This window comes from Pseudophryne corroboree, chromosome 3, assembly GCF_028390025.1.
Source record: "Pseudophryne corroboree isolate aPseCor3 chromosome 3, aPseCor3.hap2, whole genome shotgun sequence".
Taxonomy (NCBI): Eukaryota; Metazoa; Chordata; class Amphibia; order Anura; family Myobatrachidae; genus Pseudophryne; species Pseudophryne corroboree.
This window is the reverse complement of record NC_086446.1, coordinates 18,434,134-18,454,531: the sequence shown is the minus strand read 5'-3', so window position 1 is coordinate 18,454,531 and position 20,398 is coordinate 18,434,134. Positions and strand designations below refer to the sequence as shown.

Below are 20,398 nucleotides of genomic sequence, written 5' to 3'. Positions count from 1 at the left end.
GAAACATCCAGTTCTGGATCCATAATTACATTAAGGTCTCCAGCCAGGATCACAATCTCCTCCGCTCAGGTCTGTAACTTGGAAAAAACATCAGAGAAAAATAATTAATTTGGGCCAGTAGGAGCGTAGAGACAAACTAACATGTATAGTTCCCCCTCCATGTCAACCTTCAGAAATAGGAAGCGTCCCTCTGGGTCACACCATTCATGGCAAATAACATATTGGACAGATTTGTTAAACATAATAAGGACCCCCCAAGATTTGTTATGATATGAGGCCGAATTAATGCCATGGACCCAGGTGTCACACAGTGTGATAGGATCAGAGACCCTCCAGTGTGTTTCCTGCAGGAAGAACACATCTGTCCGGAGTTTTTTTCAGATGGTTTAAGACTTTTTTTTGTTTAATGGGGGTGTTCAGCCCTTCTCCATTCCAAGATATGCATTTGATTGAGGTTTTGGGCTGTGGTTTGTCATTGATTAAAGAGGACACTATTATTATTATCCTATACCTCATTTGGGAAGCTTAAGGCGGAAAACTAAACCTATGTACGTCCCTGGCCCATCCCAGCAAGTAGGCCAATAAGGGCGTTCATACAATGTTTCGAAATAAACTGTAACATTGGTAAATGGGATTTGAGTGTGTGAAAAGCAACCGAATAGACATCAAAAATATCCCAGTGTGACGGCCCAAAGAGACATGTAAACCAATTAACTATTACAATCTGATAAGAAAAAGGAAAAAACAAGAAAAAAGGTGAAAGAGAAAACACGATTTATGGTAAGAATTTACCGTTGTTAAATCTCTTTCTGTGAGGTACACTGGGCTACACAAGGATTAACATCGGGGTGTAAAGTATGATCTTGATCCGAGGCATCAACAGGCTCAAAGCTTTTGACTGTTCCCAAGATGCACAGCGCCGCCTCCTCTATAACCCCGCCTCCTTGCACAGGAGCTCAGTTTAGTTAACCAGCCCAATGCAGTAGCAGGTACCAGAGACAACAATCTCTCGTAGCCAAAACACCATGCACTCACCACAGGAGAGGGTGTCAGCAGCTATGCCAATACCAACCAAAAGAAGCTAAAGTGCATCAGGGTGGGCGCCTTGTGGAGCCTCGGAGAAAGAGATTTAACAATGGTAAGTTCTTACCATAAATCTTGTTCTCTGCTGCGGTGTACACTGGGCTCCACAAGGATTAACATCGGGGATGTCCTAAAGCCGTTCCTTATAGGAGGGGACGCACAGTAGTCGTCACAAGAACCCAGCATCCAAAGGAAGCATCCTGGGAGGCAGAAGTGTTGAAGGCATAGAACCTTATAAACGTGTTCACTGAGGACCACGTAGCTGCCTTGCACAATTGTTCACACCACGGTGGGCGCCCAAGAAGGTCCAACCGACCGAGTAGAATGGGCTTTAATGGTAGCAGGAAGTGGATGACCAGCCTGTACATAAGGCAAAATATAAATGGAACAGAGAATAGCGCTTAGTGAAAATGGAGGCGGCCTGGGTGTATTCTGGTGACTCCCAATCACCCAAAAGACTAATAGACAACAGTAAATTGTTGAATACACCGTTGGCGCTCCCACTCTAAGAAAATTACGTGAAAGTCTTAATGGATAGTTCAAAAATAAATTCTGTGTTTCACTTGGAAAATTCTTTTTTTCTTTTTCTAGATGACAATTCTTCTCACCACAACTAGTTCAGAATTATTCCTTATATGGAGGTATTTGTCATAAAGAGAAGAGAAAAGCACATATAGTGTAGTAGTTCAAAAAAGTTGGTTTATTTAGTTAAAATTCATAAGATATTCGTATCCAATAAAAGTGACAGATTCACTGTATAGTAAAATTGGAACCGTACCGTGTCAGGCTCCCAGCATGGAGCGATGAGAAGAGCAAAAAATTGGAAGGTTCCGGAATTCCTTCCTCCTCCCCTCATGCAAAACACCGGCCGCAGGACCTGGTAGGGTTCTCCTGGTACTTTAGATGCAGGTAGATGGATCATGCAGTGCCGCCAACGCGTTTCGAGTTGTATCTAACTCTTCCTCAGGGCAGAATGATCCATACCTGCACACATCCTCTTTTTATACTACATTTGACCCGGAAGTAGAAACATACTTCCTGTTGATTACTATTTTAAAGGTCATTAAATTCTTTATCCTAACATATTCCTTAATTTCTTGGTATTTATAGCACTGGAGATATAATGTCTGTATTGTAGAATGATATAAAATAAACAAGCAAATAATGTTGGATATTAAACTGCTTCCTGTGTGATGTCATTTTCAGCCATGTATTATCTCTATAAAAGCCATTCAAAATTATTCTATACATCACTATATACATATAACTTGACTGTATAAATTGATTCCAAATAAGGACATATATTATTTCTCAGCAGGGTTTTGTTGGAAACGCTTTGCGTTCCATTCACGGCCATACCCGGAAGCGCCGTGCGTTCCACCGCCGGGATACACACGCACTTCCGGGAGTGAAGCGTCCAGTCTGAGTTTTATTTCACTACATTACAGCAAGGCACAGCAATTAGTCAACGTTAATAGAGGTCATATAGATCCAGTGAAGGTGGAACTTCTTCTGCAGCAGGGTTTTTATTGGAAACGCTTTGCGTTCCATTCACGTCCGTGCCCGGAAGCGACGTGCGTTCCACCGCCGAGGACACACACGCACTTACGGGAATGGTGCGGCCGGTTGAATTTCACTTCCCTGCGTTCCAACAAGAAAAGGGGCAGCTTCCTATTGCCCAAAGTAATTCCCTGCTGTGGCTACCATGATACATAGGAACTTGCCCATATATATACAGAGTGCAAGTATATGTACATGCATATTTGATAAAGCGTATATAACGTATGAAAATATAGATAAAAAAACAAATAAAACCAGCAGAGGCAGATAAAAGAAGTCATAAAATTACAGTTTGCATAAAATATTCATATTCATAATGTACATGAGATGATTTAGAGGAACCATTTTACTTCAAATTCCTTGTTTAGTCCCTCAGGGGCAATGGTTTTTAGATTAAAAATCCATTTCATTTCTGCTTTTGCTAATAAACTCTCCGAGTCCCTGTCTTTCCAATTGATTTTTACATTTTGGATTGTTTAATGGCATTCACTTTGCAATGATGTTTAAGCTTAAAATGGTTGGATAAATTATGTGATTCTAATCCCTTTGTGATATTTCTCACATGCTCTCCCATGCGGGTTTTCAATGCACGGGATGTCTGGCCTACATAGAATAGCCCACACCAATGAGTTTTTATGATGGATTCAATTCTTTTATGGTCTGCTCCAAATGTTGTAACGAAGGCGACATTAAAGTCGTCTTTTTTATTATAGATTATTTTGTTTTTACGTAATGAATCACTTCTATTATATATATAATATTATAGGAATCCAAAATGTAAAAATCAATTGGAAAGACAGGGACTCGGAGAGTTTATTAGCAAAAGCAGAAATGAAATGGATTTTTAATCTAAAAACCATTGCCCCTGAGGGGCTAAACAAGGAATTTGAAGTAAAATGGTTCCTCTAAATCATCTCATGTACATTATGAATATGAATATTTTATGCAAACTGTAATTTTATGACTTCTTTTATCTGCCTCTGCTGGTTTTATTTGTTTTTTTATCTATATTTTCATACGTTATATACGCTTTATCAAATATGCATGTACATATACTTGCACTCTGTATATATATGGGCAAGTTCCTATGTATCATGGTAGCCACAGCAGGGAATTACTTTGGGCAATAGGAAGCTGCCCCTTTTCTTGTTGGAACGCAGGGAAGTGAAATTCAACCGGCCGCACCATTCCCGGAAGTGCGTGTGTCCCCTCGGCGGTGGAACGCACGTCGCTTCCGGGCACGGACGTGAATGGAACGCAAAGCGTTTCCAATAAAAACCCTGCTGCAGAAGAAGATCCACCTTCACTGGATCTATGTGACATCACACAGGAAGCAGTTTAATATCCAACATTATTTGCTTGTTTATTTTATATCATTCTACAATACAGACATTATATCTCCAGTGCTATAAATACCAAGAAATTAAGGAATATGTTAGGATAAAGAATTTAATGACCTTTAAAATAGTAATCAACAGGAAGTATGTTTCTACTTCCGGGTCAAATGTAGTATAAAAAGAGGATGTGTGCAGGTATGGATCATTCTGCCCTGAGGAAGAGTTAGATACAACTCGAAACGCGTTGGGGCACTGCATGATCCATCTACCTGCATCTAAAGTACCAGGAGAACCCTACCAGGTCCTGCGGCCGGTGTTTTGCATGAGGGGAGGAGGAAGGAATTCCGGAACCTTCCAATTTTTGCTCTTCTCATCGCTCCATGCTGGGAGCCTGACACGGTACGGTTCCAATTTTACTATACAGTGAATCTGTCACTTTTATTGGATACGAATATCTTATGAATTTTAACTAAATAAACCAACTTTTTTGAACTACTTCACTATATGTGCTTTTCTCTTCTCTTTATGACAAATACCTCCATATAAGGAATAATTCTGAACTAGTTATGGTGAGAAGAATTGTCATCTAGAAAGAAGAAAAAGAAAAAAAGAATTTTCCAAGTGAAACACAGAATTTATTTTTGAACTATCCATTAAGACTTTCACGTAATTTTCTTAGAGTGGGAGCGCCAACGGTGTATTCAACAATTTACTGCAGACTGTACATAAGCATGTGCAATCGCCATTCTAATCCATCTGGCCAAAGTCTGCTTGGAAGCAGACCAGCCACGTTTGTGAAAACCAAACACCACAAAAAGAGAATCAGATTTCCTAATGGAGGAAGTTTTCGTCACATAGATATGGAGGGCCCATACAATGTCCAAAAACTGCTCTTTGGTAGACAACTCAGGAGAATTAAAGGCTGGAACCACAATCTTCTGGTTAAGGTGGAAGGAAGACAGCACCTTAGGTAAATAACCTGGCCGCGTTCTAAGAACTGCCTGGTCATGGTGAAAAATCAAATAGGGAGACTTACAGGATAAGGCACCCAAGTCCGAGACCCTTCTAGCTGAAGCAATCGCCAGCAAGAATAGCACCTTAAGGAAAAGCCACTTAAGGTCAGCAGAGGCAAGAGGCTCAAACGGAGACTCTTGTAAAGGTCTCCAAAACCACAGACAAGTCCCAAGGGGCCACAGGTGGCACATAAGGAGGCTGAATCCGCAACTAGCAATTTTTCTCTGAAACCAAACCAACAAGGCAGATATGTGAACCTTGAGGGAGGCCAGACTCAGGCCTAAGTTCAGGCCCTGTTGTAAAAAGGTCAATAGTTTGGCCGTACTAAACTTGAAAACATCATGATTGTGAGACGCACACCAAGTAAAGTAAGCATTCCAGACCCTATGGTAGATCCGAGCAGAAGCCAGCTTACAGGCCTTCAACATAGTTTGAACGACTGCCTCAGAAAAACCCTTGGCCCTCAGGACGGAAGCTTAAAGAGCCATGCCGTCAAAGCCAGATGGGCCAAATTCTGGTAAACACAAGGGCCCTGAATGAGGAGGTCTGGTCGTTGTGGAAGTAGAAGGGAACGATCCCACGAGAGACCCAGTAGATTGGAGAACCAGTGCCGTCTGGGCCACGATGGAGCAACCAGCAGCAGGTTTCCTCCTTCTTGCTTGAACTTCCGTATTACTCTAGGCAGGAGAGACACTGGCGGGAACACATACGGTAGCTGAAAGTTCCATGGAATTGACAGAGCATCCACGAATGCAGCTTGAGGATCCCTTGTCCTTGCTCCGAAGACCGGAACCTTGTGATTGTGTCGAGACGCCATCAGATCCACATCCGGAAGACCCCACGTGTCCACGAGAAGCTAAAACAACTCTGGATGGAGGTTCCACTCCCCGGCGTGTACGTTCTGACGACTGAGATAGCCCGCTTCCCAGTTCAGGACGCCCAGAATGAACCCTGCGGATATGGCTGGCAGATGGCGCTCCACCCACTGAAGAATCCGTGATACTTCCCTCATAGCCATGCGACTTCCAGTGCCGCCTTGATGACTTATGTATGCCACTGTGGTGGTGTTGTCCGATTGTACTTTAACAGGTCTGTTCTGTATTAGATGCTGGGCCATTGTCAATGCATTGAACACTGCCCGCAGTTCCAGAATATTGATGGAGAGTACAGACTCTTTCTTGGTCCACCGACCCTGAAGAGAGTGTTGTTCCAACACCGCGCCCCAATCTCTCAGACTGGCATCCGTCATCAGAAGGACCCAGTTGGATATCCAGAAGGGACGACCCCTGCTCAATCACTGGTCCTGGAGCCACCAGCTTAGTGACAGGTGGACCTCCAGAGACAAGGAGATCATGTGAGATCTGATCTGGTGAGGCAGGCCGTCCCAATTGGTCAGAATTAACTTCTGCAGAGGGAGAGAGTGGGATTGAGCATACTCCACCATGTCGAAAGCTGACACCATGAGACCTAGCACTTGCATTGACGAATGTATCGACACTTGCGGATGAGATAGGAAGCATCGAATCCTGTCCTGAAGCTTCAGGACTTTCTCCTAAGACAGGAACAACCGTTGGTTGTGAGTGTCCAATAACGCTTCCAGGAACCAGGGAGGATTTCTTCCAGTTGATCAGCCACCCGTGGGCCTTCATGCACTGGACCGTCAGATCGAGATGACACAGGAGAAGTTCTGGGGAATTTGCCAGGATCAATAAATCGTCCAAGTACGGTAGCATCCTGACCCCTTGACAGCGGAGTGTAGCCGTCATGACCGCCATAACTTTGGTGAAAACTTGGGGAGCCATTGTCAAACCAAAGGGTAATGCCCGAAATTGGTAATGAAGGTTGCCCACCGCAAACCTCAGGTACTGCTGATGAGATACTGCAATAGGAATATGTAGGTAGGCATCCTGTATATCCAGGGAGACCATATAGTCCCCAGGCTCCAAGGCCAGAACAATAGAGTGCAGAGTTTCCATACAAAACTTGGAGATCCGCACATGCTTGTTCAAGGACTTCAGATTGAAAATGGGCCGTGAGGACCCATTCGGTTTTGGGACTGGGAACAGCAGTGAATAGTACCCCTTACCTCTCTGAGCCAGAGACACCTGTACTACCACCTTCTTACGTTTAAACCTATCCGGTTTCTTAGAGACAGCCTCAGCTCAGGAACATCAGACACCTGAAGAATGAGACTGATTGCTTCAATCATATCCGTGACATCCACCAATGACTTCCCTTCCCCATCAGAAACATCTGTGTCCTTGTCTGTGGGATAAGTATATGCACCATCCTCCTTAGAGGATGTGTCCGGGATAACAGTGGATTGGGAGGAGGTAATGGCCCTTTTAGAAGATGACTTAGTCTTAGGTGGGGGAGATTGACACTTAGATTTAATCAATGACCGGTTCAAATGCTTTAACTGGGTGGAGATATGATCTGCCCATGGCGGATTAATAGCAGGGACCATAAACTGCTGCAGTGGCACAGGTGGTCCAGCAGGGGGCGCCAATTTAGTTACAAGCGTGTTTTAGTGTGGGAAATGTAGCCCAAGGTGGGTCCTGTGATGCCCCCGGTGCTACAGACACACTGGGGGGTAAGGAACCCTCTGAACCTGAACTCTTAGCTGCCATATTGTCCTCCAAAGCGTCTGCGGCATCACCACCATGCAATGTGGGAGAAGCCCCAGCACCGTTGCCACGTGTAGCTGACATACTAATGTGCACAATATCGGGTAACCTGGCACAAGTCTAATCAGCGATATATCTAGCAAGAACCCCGCAGTGAAAGCTATGACAGCACAAACCGGGAGTTCTAGAGATATATAGTGACTATAGATCACAAGTAAAAACACACTGTAAGTATACCTTGTGAGACCAATCCTATATTAAACAGAAAAACCTGAAACACTTAGCCCACCTCAGGTACAGTAATATAGGAGTAGCATGCTGAATTAAATACCCCAATAAGGCAGCCACGCAAACGTACCATGCAGAAGTTATGTACCATAAAACTGCACTGGACTAGCAATACAAAGTAATACTCAGTATAGCTATATATGTCAACAATAGATATAACAAAGCACAGTAGATACTGGATGTATATCACAGGGTGTTTGTACCACACAACCCTGAATGTATGCACACTTTCTTAACTAACACTGTCCCAGTGACAGGTAGAATACTTAAGTGTCCTGTAATAAGCACAGCGCAGGCGATCAGGTGGCTTTACAGAGGAGGATTTGCTCCAGCAGTCCCAGGAACAGCTGAGCTCTGTCTGTGATTGTTATGCACACCAGTGCCTGCAGGAATGTACTGGTGTCTGAACGGATAGGTATGAAAAACAAATGAACTCACAGACAGACTGGGGAATATGACATTATGTACACAGAAGGTGATAGGGTAACAAAATAAACACAAAGTGAACAGAGAAGCCCAGAGGCTAAGAAACTGGGTGTCTCCCTAGTATTAGGAATGCTCAGATGGGAAAAGCAAGATGTTGTGTTTTAATACGTAGAGAACCCGAAATGCTGTTGCTAAGGGCAACAGCAAAACCCTAAAGGGTTACCAACGGGTGTGGCAGTAAACTCCTTGGTCAGAGATGGAATGATAGACACAAGAAGAGTCTCCACAATCCTAATCCTCACTTACAGTGCACAGGTTCAGCTTAATGCCACTAAACTGACACCTGAACTCCTTGCACAGTGAGAATGGATTTAGGCAGCCAAATCTGAGAATACAGCCGCAAACTTGCTAAGTTCACAGAGTAGCAAAAGGACCCGGGCAAGTTAAACAACTGACTCCAGTCTACTGCTAGGTCTGGATTGGCAGAGTGTAGTACCAGATCCCCAGGCCTATTTGCAGTAAGCAACAACAAATACAAAGCTACACAGTACTGGCTAACTTTCAGGAACTAACTAACCAACAAAGATTCAGCAGCATCTGCTTAACCTGAGAAGAGGGTTTATAAAGCAGGTGCTGTCCACGCCCCACTCAGACCTCACAGACTGTGAGCACTAAAACCAGCACCGGATCCCCTGCCGTGCACAGAGCCTGTAACCACTGCACAGCAAAAGACCCGAACCGGAGTATCAGCTGCGCTCAGGTTACTCCGCTTGCACTTGTCTCCCGGTTGCCATGACGACGTGGCAGCACAGAGCAGGAGACCCTAACAGTACCCCCCCCTGTGACGAGGGGTCAAAGAACCCCTACCACCGGGTTTATCGGGGAACTGCGAGAAGAAAGAGCGTATCAGTCTAGGGGCATGAAGATCACAACTGAGCACCCACGACCGCTCCTCCGGGCCATACCCCTTCCAGTGCACCAAAAATGACAGCCGACCCCGAACCATCTTGGAGTCAAGAATCCTTTCAACAACAAACTCCCTCTGGCCACGTATCAGAAGAGGGGAAGGTCTTCCACTGGAAGAAGGATTACTAATCGCCCGTTTTAAAAGGGAACAATGAAATGTTTTATTGATACCCAAAGAACGGGGTAGATCTAACTGAAATGCCACCGGATTCATAACCCTGGTGATCTTATAAGGGCCGATGAACCGGGGGCCTAACTTATGAGATGGCTGTCTCAACTTCAAATTCTTGGTAGACAACCAGACGAAGTCTCCTAATTTGAAGCTGCAGGGTCTTTTCCGCTTATCAAAAACCCTTTTGGTCACTAATGACACAGACACAAGGGCTTTCTTCACTTTCCTCCAAATACCTCTAAGGACCGAAACCACAGAGGAACCACCAGGCGTGGAGTCCAGGGGGTCAAAAGAATTGGCCTTAGGATGATGCCCATACACACAAAGGAAGGGAGAGATCCCTGTAGCAGAGTGAGCCGCGTTGTTATAGGCAAACTCCGCCATGGACAGATGAGCAACCCAGTCAGTCTGACACTTGGAGACATAACACCTGAGGAACTGCTCCAAGGACTGGTTCACCCTTTCAGTCTGCCCATTAGACTGCGGATGGTAGCCTGACGACAAGCTGACAGAAATCTGGAGATCGGAAAACAAAATGCCCTCCAGAATTTGGCCACAAACTGGGATCCGCGGTCAGAGACCACATCAAGTGGCAACCCGTGGAGACGCACAACATGCAGCATAAATAATTCAGACAGGCGTCTGGCCGATGGCAGCCCAACCAGTGGAACGAAGTGCGCCATCTTCGAAAACCTGTCAACGACAACCCAGTTGGCTGTCATCCCCGAGGATTTGGGCAAGTCCACCACAAAATCCATTGAAATGTGGGTCCATGGCTTAGATGGAATAGAGAGTGGATGTAATGGGCCAACAGGAACCCCTCTAGGAGTCTTATTTCGGGCACAGGTGTCACATGCCCGAACCCACTGATCCACATCCTTAGCCACCGAGGACCACCACACCGCCCTAGATAGCAACTCCCGAGTTCTGGCAATACCCGGGTGACCTGACGACTTCTTGGCATGGAATTCCAGGAACACTCGCTGTCTTAACCTAGGAGGCACAAACAAAAGACCTACCGGAAGGTCTGGAGGAGCCTGCTCCTGTGCTCTAAGGACTAATGACAAGAGGTCCTGGGTAATGCCCACTTTAATACATGATGGGGACACAATGGGCAACGGCTCCTCGGTGGTGTCCTGGATTGGAGCAAAACTCAGCGAGAGCGCATCAGCCTTGATGTTTTTTGACCCAGGGCGATAAGTTATCAAAAAATTAAAGCGAGCAAAAAACAAAGCCCATCGTGCCTGCCTGGCATTGAGACGCTTCGCTGACTCTAAATATGCCAGATTCTTATGGTCGGTGAGAATTGAGACCACAAACTTAGCCCCCTCAAGCCAGTGTCTCCACTCCTCGAGTGCATCCTTAATAGCCAACAATTCCCGGTTACCCACGTCATAATTCATCTCGGCAGGCGAAAATTCACGGGAAAAGTAAGCACAGGGATGAAGGCGATTATCAGACACTCCCATCTGAGAGAGCACTGCCCCAATACCCATCTCAGAGGCATCCACCTCCACCACAAAAGGACGCTCTGGATATGGGTGTCGCAGCACCTTGGCCGAGACAAATGCCCCTTTGAGACGGGCAAAAGCCGCTTTAGCCTCACAAGACCAGTGAGCAACATCCGCCCCTTTCTTAGTGAGTGCCACCAAGGGCGCCACTATAGACGAAAACCCAGCGATAAATCGTCTATAAAAATTTGCAAAGCCCAGGAAACGCTGAAGCGCCATCAAACTAGTGGGCTGCACCCAATCCAGGACTGCCTGTACCTTGGAACCCTCCATTTGGAAACCTTCTGGGGAGATAATATATCCTAGAAATGCGATTTGCTGAACTTCAAATTCGCACTTCTCCAGCTTCGCCCCAACCCGGTGGTCTCCGAGTTTCTGGAGGACTAAGCGTACATGCTTCCGATGTTCCTCCAGGGAATGGGAGAAGATTAGGATGTCATCTAAGTATACAACTAAGAATCTATCCAAATATTCCCTGAGTACATCGTTCATGAAATCCTGGAAGACTGCCGGGGCATTACAGAGCCCAAAAGGCATCACCAAATATTCATAATGCCCTGAGTGGGTATTAAAGGCAGTCTTCCATTCATCCCCCTCTCTTATTCGGATTAGATTGACCTACGCGGGGCGTACAATCTTAGAAAAAATGGTGGCAGTACGAAGCTGGTCAAACAAGACCGAAAATGAGAGGCAGTGGGTATGAGTTTTTAATAGTGATACGGTTCAATTCCCTGAAGTCGATGCAGGGTCGCAACGAACCGTCCTTTTTACCCACGAAGAAGAACCCCGATCCAACTGGAGACTGTGAAGGTCTGATAAATCCCTTAGCCAAGTTCTCCTGGATGTACTCTGCCATAGCCTGAGTCTCAGGACGTGACAGGGAGTACAACCTGCACTTGGAAAGCTTAGCATTCGGCATCAAATCAATGGCACAGTCATAGGGGCGATGGGGAGGTAGTACCTCTGCAACTTTTTTGGAGAACACGTCCGCAAAATCTGCATAACACCCTGGCAATCCTGGCAAACTTAGCTGCGAGAGCCTGACTGGAAGGCTCAAGCAACTCCTGAAACAATCAGTACCCCAACTAAGAATCTCCCCAGAGACCCAGTCAAATTGAGGATTGTGGGCTCTTTACCAGGGTAACCCCAACACCAATGGGGCAAAAGTACAGACAGTCACATAAAAGGACAATTTTTCAGAGTGTGTGGCTCCAATAAACAAAGAAATCTGGCTAGTGCAAGAGGTAATTTTACCTTGGGATAATGGTTCCCCGTTTAACCCACAAATCTCAATTTCCAATGCCAAGGGTACTAAGGGAACAGAGTGTTTCAGGGCGAATTGGCGGTCCATAAAAACCCCGTCGGCCCCACTGTCCACAAAAGCCTCAGTCTTGACAGTTTGACCGAGGATCTTCAAGGTCACCGGAATGATAAGTCTTCTTGGGAAATTCTGACTTCTGGCCTGACAGGATATTTCCCATCACCCTCAGGCCCTGAAGTTTTCCGGCTTTTCTGGGCATGATACTACCACATGACCTTTATTCCCACAGTACAAACACAACCCCTGCTGTCTCCTCCGCGTCTTCTCACGCGAGGAGAGGCGGGTAGCCCCAATCTGCATAGGCTCCTCGGAAAATTCCTCAGAGTCTGAGGTTCCCTTGGGAAAGAAGGAAACCTCGGTCTCCCTTTCAAGCCTACGCTCTCTCAGCCGTCTATCCACCCAGATGGATAACTGCATGAGCTGATCCAAGCTATCAGGCAAGGGATATTGTACCAGTTGGTCTTTTATCTGGTTAGAAAGACCTCTTCGGTACTGGTGTCTCAGGGCTGGGTCATTCCACTGGGTATCATGGGCCAACCTCCGAAACTCCGTACAGTAAACCTCAACTGGCCTTCGCCCTTGCTTAAGGATCGAAATCTGAGCCTCGGCTGAGGCTGTCTTGTCAGGGTCATCATACAACATGCCCAGTGCCGTAAAAAAAGCATCAACACTTTTAAGCGACGGACAGTCAGGCTGCAACCCATATGCCCAGACCTGTGGGTCTCCTTGTAGCAAGGAAATCACTATGCCCACCCGCTGAATCTCCGACCCAGAAGACTGAGGCCTAAGCCGGAAGTATAGCTTGCAGCTCTCCTTGAAACAAAAGAACTGCGAGCGATCTCCAGAAAAACGATCCGGGAGATTTACTTTCGGCTCCTTAACCCATGAAGGTGCTGCTGCTGCGGGAGCTCTGCCAGCGGCCTGGGAGGTCTGCATTTTAATGGACAAATCATTAAATTGTCGAGTCAGGACCTGCACCTGATCAACCACCTGTTGCAACGTATTTTGAGGGGTATGCTCCATATTCCCACAAAATTTCAACAGGAGTATTAGGCTGCTGAATATGTTATGCACACCAGTGCCTGCAGGAATGTACTGGTGTCTGAACGGATAGGTATGCAAAACAAATGAACTCACAGACAGACTGGGGAATATGACATTATGTACACAGAAGGTGATAGGGTAACAAAATAAACACAAAGTGAACAGAGAAGCCCAGAGGCTAAGAAACTAGGTGTCTCCCTAGTATTAGGAATGCTCAGATGGGAAAAGCAAGATGTTGTGTTTTAATACGTAGAGAACCCGAAATGCTGTTGCTAAGGGCAACAGCAAAACCCTAAAGGGTTACCAACGGGTGTGGCAGTAAACTCCTTGGTCAGAGATGGAATGATAGACACAAGGAGAGTCTCCACAATCCTAATCCTCACTTGCAGTGCACAGGTTCAGCTTACTGCCACTAAACTGACACCTGAACTCCTTGCACAGTGAGAATGGATTTAGGCAGGCAAATCTGAGAATACAGCCGCAAACTTGCTAAGTTCACAGAGTAGCAAAAGAACCCCAGCAAGTTAAACGACTGACTCCAGTCTTACTGCTAGGTCTGGATTGGCAGAGTGTAGTACCAAATCCCCAGGCCTATTTGCAGTAAGCAAGAACAAATACAAAGCTACACAGTACTGGCTAACTTTCAGGAACTAACTAACCAACAAAGATTCAGCAGCATCAGCCTAACCTGAGAAGAGGGTTTATAAAGCAGGTGCTGTCCACGCCCCACTCAGACCTCACAGACTGTGAGCACAAAAACCAGCACCGGATCCCCTGCCGTGCACAGAGCCTGTAACCACTGCACAGCAAAAGACCACGAACTGGAGTATCAGCTGCGCTCAGGTTACTCCGCTTGCACTTTTCTCCCGGTTGCCATGACGACGTGGCAGCACAGAGCAGGAGACCCTAACAGTGATGGATGCTGACAGGGAGTGAGGGAGAGAAATGCAGCTCCAGGGCAGGAACATTTGCAGAAATGGTGCAATTGGGACTGGGAGAGGTGCCACAGGTCAAACCTGCTCCACCTGCTGGCATCCCCACCAGGTGCTGTGGGCATTGAAAAGTGGGATTATTTACATTAGAAAAAACCCAGACCTGTGCCATGTTATTGTCCCTGGTGGCTAATGGAGGGGCTGCCCAATAACAGTGTCCACGCCAGCGTGCGCACGGCCACGCTGGATCGCAGTAAAGTACGGCCAAAGAGACCCCTTACCTCCCCTGTTTCTGTGGCCCCACGATCCGGGAGGACTGCGGTGTGTGTGACTGATGTTTGGAAGGAACCAGAGCCTCGGCTGCAGTGACCCGGCAACCAGGGCGCGGGAGTATACAGCGCCGCTGGGGGTGATGGAGCTGCAGTCAAAAAAGTCTGAGACTTTACATGCTGCAGCCCTGAAGTCTTGTTAGAAGAATTCTTATGTCTTTTCTTTAAAAAAAGCTATAGGCAGCCCTCCTGATAAGTGCCTGCTTACTGCATGGCACCAACTTACAAACTGAGCTCCTGTGCATGGAGGCGGGTTTATAGAGGAGGCGGCGCTGTGCATCTTGGGAACAGTCAAAAGCTTTGAGCCTGTTGGCGCCTCGGATCAAGATCCTACTCTACACCCCAATGTTAATCCTTGTGGAGCCCAGTGTACCCCGCAGCATAAAAAAAACATTAAAAAAAAAAAAGAGAGAGGGAGCACTAAGCTCCAATCCCGACAGGCAGGCAGAACAAGCTTGGTCCTCCCTGACATCACAAAGCAAACTTATATTACAAATAGTAATTCCGATACTTATCAGATCTAGACATCAGTTCGTGTCAGCAGAAGAGGATCTAGAAGAGTTCAATGAGGACAAAAAGTTATTTGCGGCTTGAGGAGTTTCAAAGAAGGATATAATGTCATCATGATGAACTCAAAGTTTGGCAGGGTAGAAAAGTGCAAATCGGATGCCCTTTGAGAACATCTCGGTACAGATTGGAGAGAATTCCCAGCGTTTAGCATATACTTGGAATGAGAAGTCCTGAAACAAGAGGATTCGGGTGTCCTCATACTTGAGATCCTTCAGTTTGCGGTATGTGTCCATTATCTCTACCTTGTCAAGATAATTAAGAAGGCGAAATATAACTGGACACGGGCACTGTGATTTATCATGACGGTCTGGGCTGATACGGTGAGCTCTCTCTACTTGAAGCAGTCTGGCTGTTGACGGTAGCCCCAGAGCTTCAGGCAACCATGATGATACGACATATAGTAGCTCTTTAAGCCTTACTGATTCCGGCAGACTGATTAGGTGCAGATTAAGCCGGCGGTTCTAATTTTCAAGTTCCTCCAATTTGTCTTGTAACACCAGCATATTGGTATCCTAAGTATGTAATAGATTCTTTGCCTCCTGCAACTCATCCTCCAGGGTTGAGATCCTATCAGACGCTGAGGTCATGGCCTCGGTGAGGGGGGCTAATTTAGTGTCAAGTAAGGGGGACAATATGTCTGATAATTCTTTAGCCCTTTCAGCCGATGCAGAGCAAGTGGTAGAAAACTCATCTCTTCAGACAAGCCTACCAAATTCCAGACCCACCCACATCACCTTCAATGCTTCCCTATCCAATTACATCCTCTCTGTACAGTCCACATAATCTCACATATCTTGTCTTTCAACATTGCTGGGTGATCGTATCATACAACCCATTAAGAACCTAGCAATCTGGTGGACCATTATGGAATAGGTAGCATCTATCCTTGTGTATCAATGCCTATTTCCCTATAGAGTGTAAGCTTGCGAGCAGGGCCCTCCTACCTCTGTCTGTCTTCGCCCAGTTTTGTTCTATAACTGTTGTTCTAATTGTAAAGTGCAACGGAATATGCTGCGCTGTATAAGAAACTGCTAATAAATAAATAAAATAATAGTAGGATCAAATGAGTCCGAAGAATCACCTCTGATGGAAGAGGAGGGAATAGGAGATAAGGTGACCACAGGGGGCTTCTCTTTCTGAGACCCTTTAGTATTTCTTGGCGTTTTAGCCACACATTTCTCCATGGTATAATGTATAGAAGTATAGAAGTAATATGCTGCTGTGAGAGCTGTAGAGCTGATAACATGCAGGTGAGATGATGCCAGGGGAGACAATGCGTCAGTGAGTATACATTACACTGATACAGAGCTGCTCTGCTGCAGCATGGTAGGGAGAGGGAGCGCTATGTGTGAGCTACCCAGCACTGCAGCTCTCCTAGAAAGCACACACGGGGATCCTCCAGCAGCACCCCAAACTGAAGGTTCTAGCTGGGGGCAAACCAGCTGGCCATACTGGGGAGGGGAACCGCAGTCCAGGCAGCTACCTGCACAATACCTGGGTGGGGGTAACGCTGCACCATGCCTCTCAAGATGGCCTCCGGGCTCAGGGAGCCAGCACACAATCTGGCTTGTCAGCACAGGGAGCTGACCCCGATATCCAGGGTCTTGCCCACTGCTATCCCCTTCCCTTCAGGGAGATTTTCACCCTGTTCAGGGGGCTGATGGTGACCCCTTGATGGTGGTAAATACCGGGGAACGGGCAGCCCGCAATAAGAAGCGGCCACTGTGTTTCTTGACCTCATTGTCCCGGACTTCTGATCATTGTGATCTATGCACTTCTTGTGTTCCTTCTAAAAGCACTGATCAGAAATCTGCACTTTATCTTCTCTCCCCAATGTATGGTGACAGCACTGATATTCTGTGGGATACGCCTGATTCCTCTACTGCTTACTGTTGGCATAGTCATTGCTAAAAAGGCTCTTGTTCTCCTGATAGAGTCACTGAGTCCAGACCAGAATTGGCGATTTTTTTGTTTTTTATATATAAAAGGTTTTTTTGGGAAAAAAATGGGTGGTGTTTTTCTTGTTTAATTAATGGTTGTTAATGCAAATGTCATTTTTGTAACATATTTCTGTAAAAATCAGAGGGTCAGCGAGACGTTATGGAGCCAATGTATCATTTAATATTTGCTGCTAAATTCCCCAAAACAGCCGTACCTCCCAAATGCAAGTAGAAGGGACTGCAGCAGGTATCTCCCATACCTTCATAAATGTACATCTCCAGGCAAGGGTCAGGTAATTTTTTTTTTAAATAAAACAACCCTAATTCACCTACAAGTAAAAAAATAAACCTGAACCTTTGAAAAGACATAACTTATTTAAAACAAAAATAAACAAATGAAATATACACTGCTCAAAAAAATAAAGGGAACACTTAAACAACACAATGGAACTCCAAGTCAATCACACTTCTGTGAAATGAAACTGTCCACTTAGGAAGCAACACTGATTGACAATCAATTTCACATGCTGTTGTTCAAATGGCATAAACAACAGGTGGAAATTATAAGCAATTAGCAAGACGCCCCCAATAAAGGAGTTGTTCTGCAGGTGGTGACCACAGACCACTTCTCAGCTCCTATGCTTTCTGGCTGATGTTTTGGTCACTTTTGAAGGCTGGCAGTGCTTTCACTCTAGTGGTAGCATGAGACGGAGTCTACAACCCACACAAGTGGCTCAGGTAGTGCAGCACATCCAGGATGGTACATCAATGCGAGCTGTGGCAAGAAGGTCTGCTGTGTCTGTCAGCGTAGTGTCTAGAGAATGGAGGCACTACCAGGAGACAGACCAGTACATGAGGCCGTAGGAGGGCAACAACCCAGCAGCAGGACCGCTACCTCCGCCTTTGTGCAAGGAGGAACAGGAGGAGCACTGCCAGAGACCTGCAAAATGACCTCCAGCAAGCCACAAATGTGCATGTGTCTACTCAAATGATCAGAAACAGACTCCATGAGGGTGGTATGATGGCCCGACGTCCACAGGTGGGAGTTGTGCTTACAGCCCAACACCGTGCAGGAAGTTTGGCATTTGCCAGAGAACACCAAGATTGGCAAATTCACCACTGGCGCCCTGTGCTCTTCACAGATGAAAGCAGGTTTTCACTGAGCACATGTGACAGACCTGACAGAGTCTGGAGACGCTAAGGAGAACGTTCTGCTGCCTGCAACATACTCCAGAATGACCGGTTTGGCAGTGGGTCAGTAATGGTGTGCAGTGGCATTTCTTTGGGGGGCCGCACAGCCCTCCATGTGCTCGCCAGAGGTAGCCCGACTGCCATTAGGTATCGAGATGAGATCCTCAGACCCCTTGTGAGACCATATGCTGCTGCGGTTGGCCCTGGGTTCCTCCTAATGCAAGACAATGCTAGACCTCATGTGGCTGGAGTGTGTCAGCAGTTGCTGCAAGACGAAGGCATTGATGCTATGGACTGGCCCGACCATTCCCCAGACCTGAATCCAATTGAGCACATCTGGGACATCATGTCTCGCTCCATCCACCAACGCCACATTGCACCACAGACTGTCCAGGAGTTGGCGGATGCTTTAGTCCAGGTCTGGGAGGAGATCCCTCAGGAGACCATCCACCGCCTCATCAGGAGCATGCCCAGGTGTTGTAGTGAGGTCATACAGACACGAGGAGGCCACACACACTACTGAACCTCATTTTGACTTGTTTAAAGGACATTACATCAAAGTTGGATCAGCCTGTAGTGTTTTTCCACTTTAATTTTGAGTGTGACTCCAAATCCAGACCTCCATGGGCTAATAAATTTGATTTCCATTGATCATTTTTGTGTGATTTTGTTGTCAGCACATTCAGCTATGTAAAGAACAAGGTATTTAATAAGAATATTTCATTCATTCAGATCTAGGATGTGTTATTTTAGTGTTCCCTTTATTTTTTTGAGCAGTATATATATATATACACACACACACACACACACACACACACACACACACACACACACACCAGAAGGGAATATGGAAATCAGAGGAAATCACATGATGTAATTGCAGCTTCCTGACAGGCCACCGCCCCCACTCCACATAAATGCACTGATATAAAATGTCTGCCACTATTTATTTACAGAGACCCCCCCCCCCACCTGTAATGTCACCCCAATATTCTAATGACCTGTCAAAATCAGACATAGCCAAAATCACAAGTACATATAGTCACAATTGGTGGTTCTGTGCTCCGGCCAGTTCAAAGGAAATCGCACAGTCACAATGGCAGCGTGTGTACCCACCTTTACACACCAGAGATATTTATACACAGCAACACTGATATTATGTGGACACAAAAGTAACAATACAATGACACATTAACAGGAAATTGTTTCTGTCACCATAGCAACAATTATCTGATAATAAGATAATACACAGACAAATAAAAAGACTCAACGGAAATCTTTTGTTTTTAAACGACTTTATTTCATATATTTAATACACATATTTTTGTCTATATTTTAAACTTAAAAAAATACTTTACTCTGCACAACATGGATAAAATATCCTTTAAAGCACAGAAACAATTTGTTATGTTTTAGTATTGCAGGTAAGTAAAACAGATACATATCAGGAGCCAAAAGCCTATGGGGGTCATTCTGACCGAGCCGCAATAGCGGCCCGCAGCAGTTTGCTGGTGGTGGCAAAACGCACAGGCGCAGCAGCCACGCACACACATTGTGGTCGCATCCCTGAGGGGCTAACGTGGAATGGGCCTGGACAATTTTCCAGGGGGCTGAGTGATGTCACATCTGCGTTCATCTCTGATTAACCCCCTATAAGCTTCCAGAGTGCACCTCATAGCTCATCTTTTCCAAGTTACTACAAATGATAGGAGACCGGTAGCAGCACTTCTTTCAGGATTATTACACAGAACACACAAAGGCTGACAAATAATAAATTATTACATACAAGGGATTAACTAGAAATAAGGAAGCATAATCATCATTAAATCTAATTATCAACTTATTCTGTGCGGGACCATACACCTCTTTACTGCCTCCAGCAGCCCCTGGTACAGCACTGTGGACAACCGCCGTCTCCCTGACACCTCAGCGCTGCTTGGAGACATGTTTACCCACATAGACACTGCCTCCAGCAGCCCCGCTACTGTATTACCACCACCCGCCCCGTCTCTCCCCACTTTTGCCTCCCACCCTGTCTCCCCCACTACTACCACCCACCCTGTAACTCCCCACTATTGCCAACGTCC

At 46.0% G+C, this 20,398-nt stretch overlaps 1 protein-coding gene across 1 annotated transcript in view; it reads left to right on the top strand.

The window, feature by feature from the left end:
• The window catches only part of LOC135057020 (zinc finger protein 585A-like), a 305,581-nt gene that overhangs the window by 60,435 nt on the left and 224,748 nt on the right, over window positions 1-20,398 (top strand). The window lies entirely within an intron of this gene.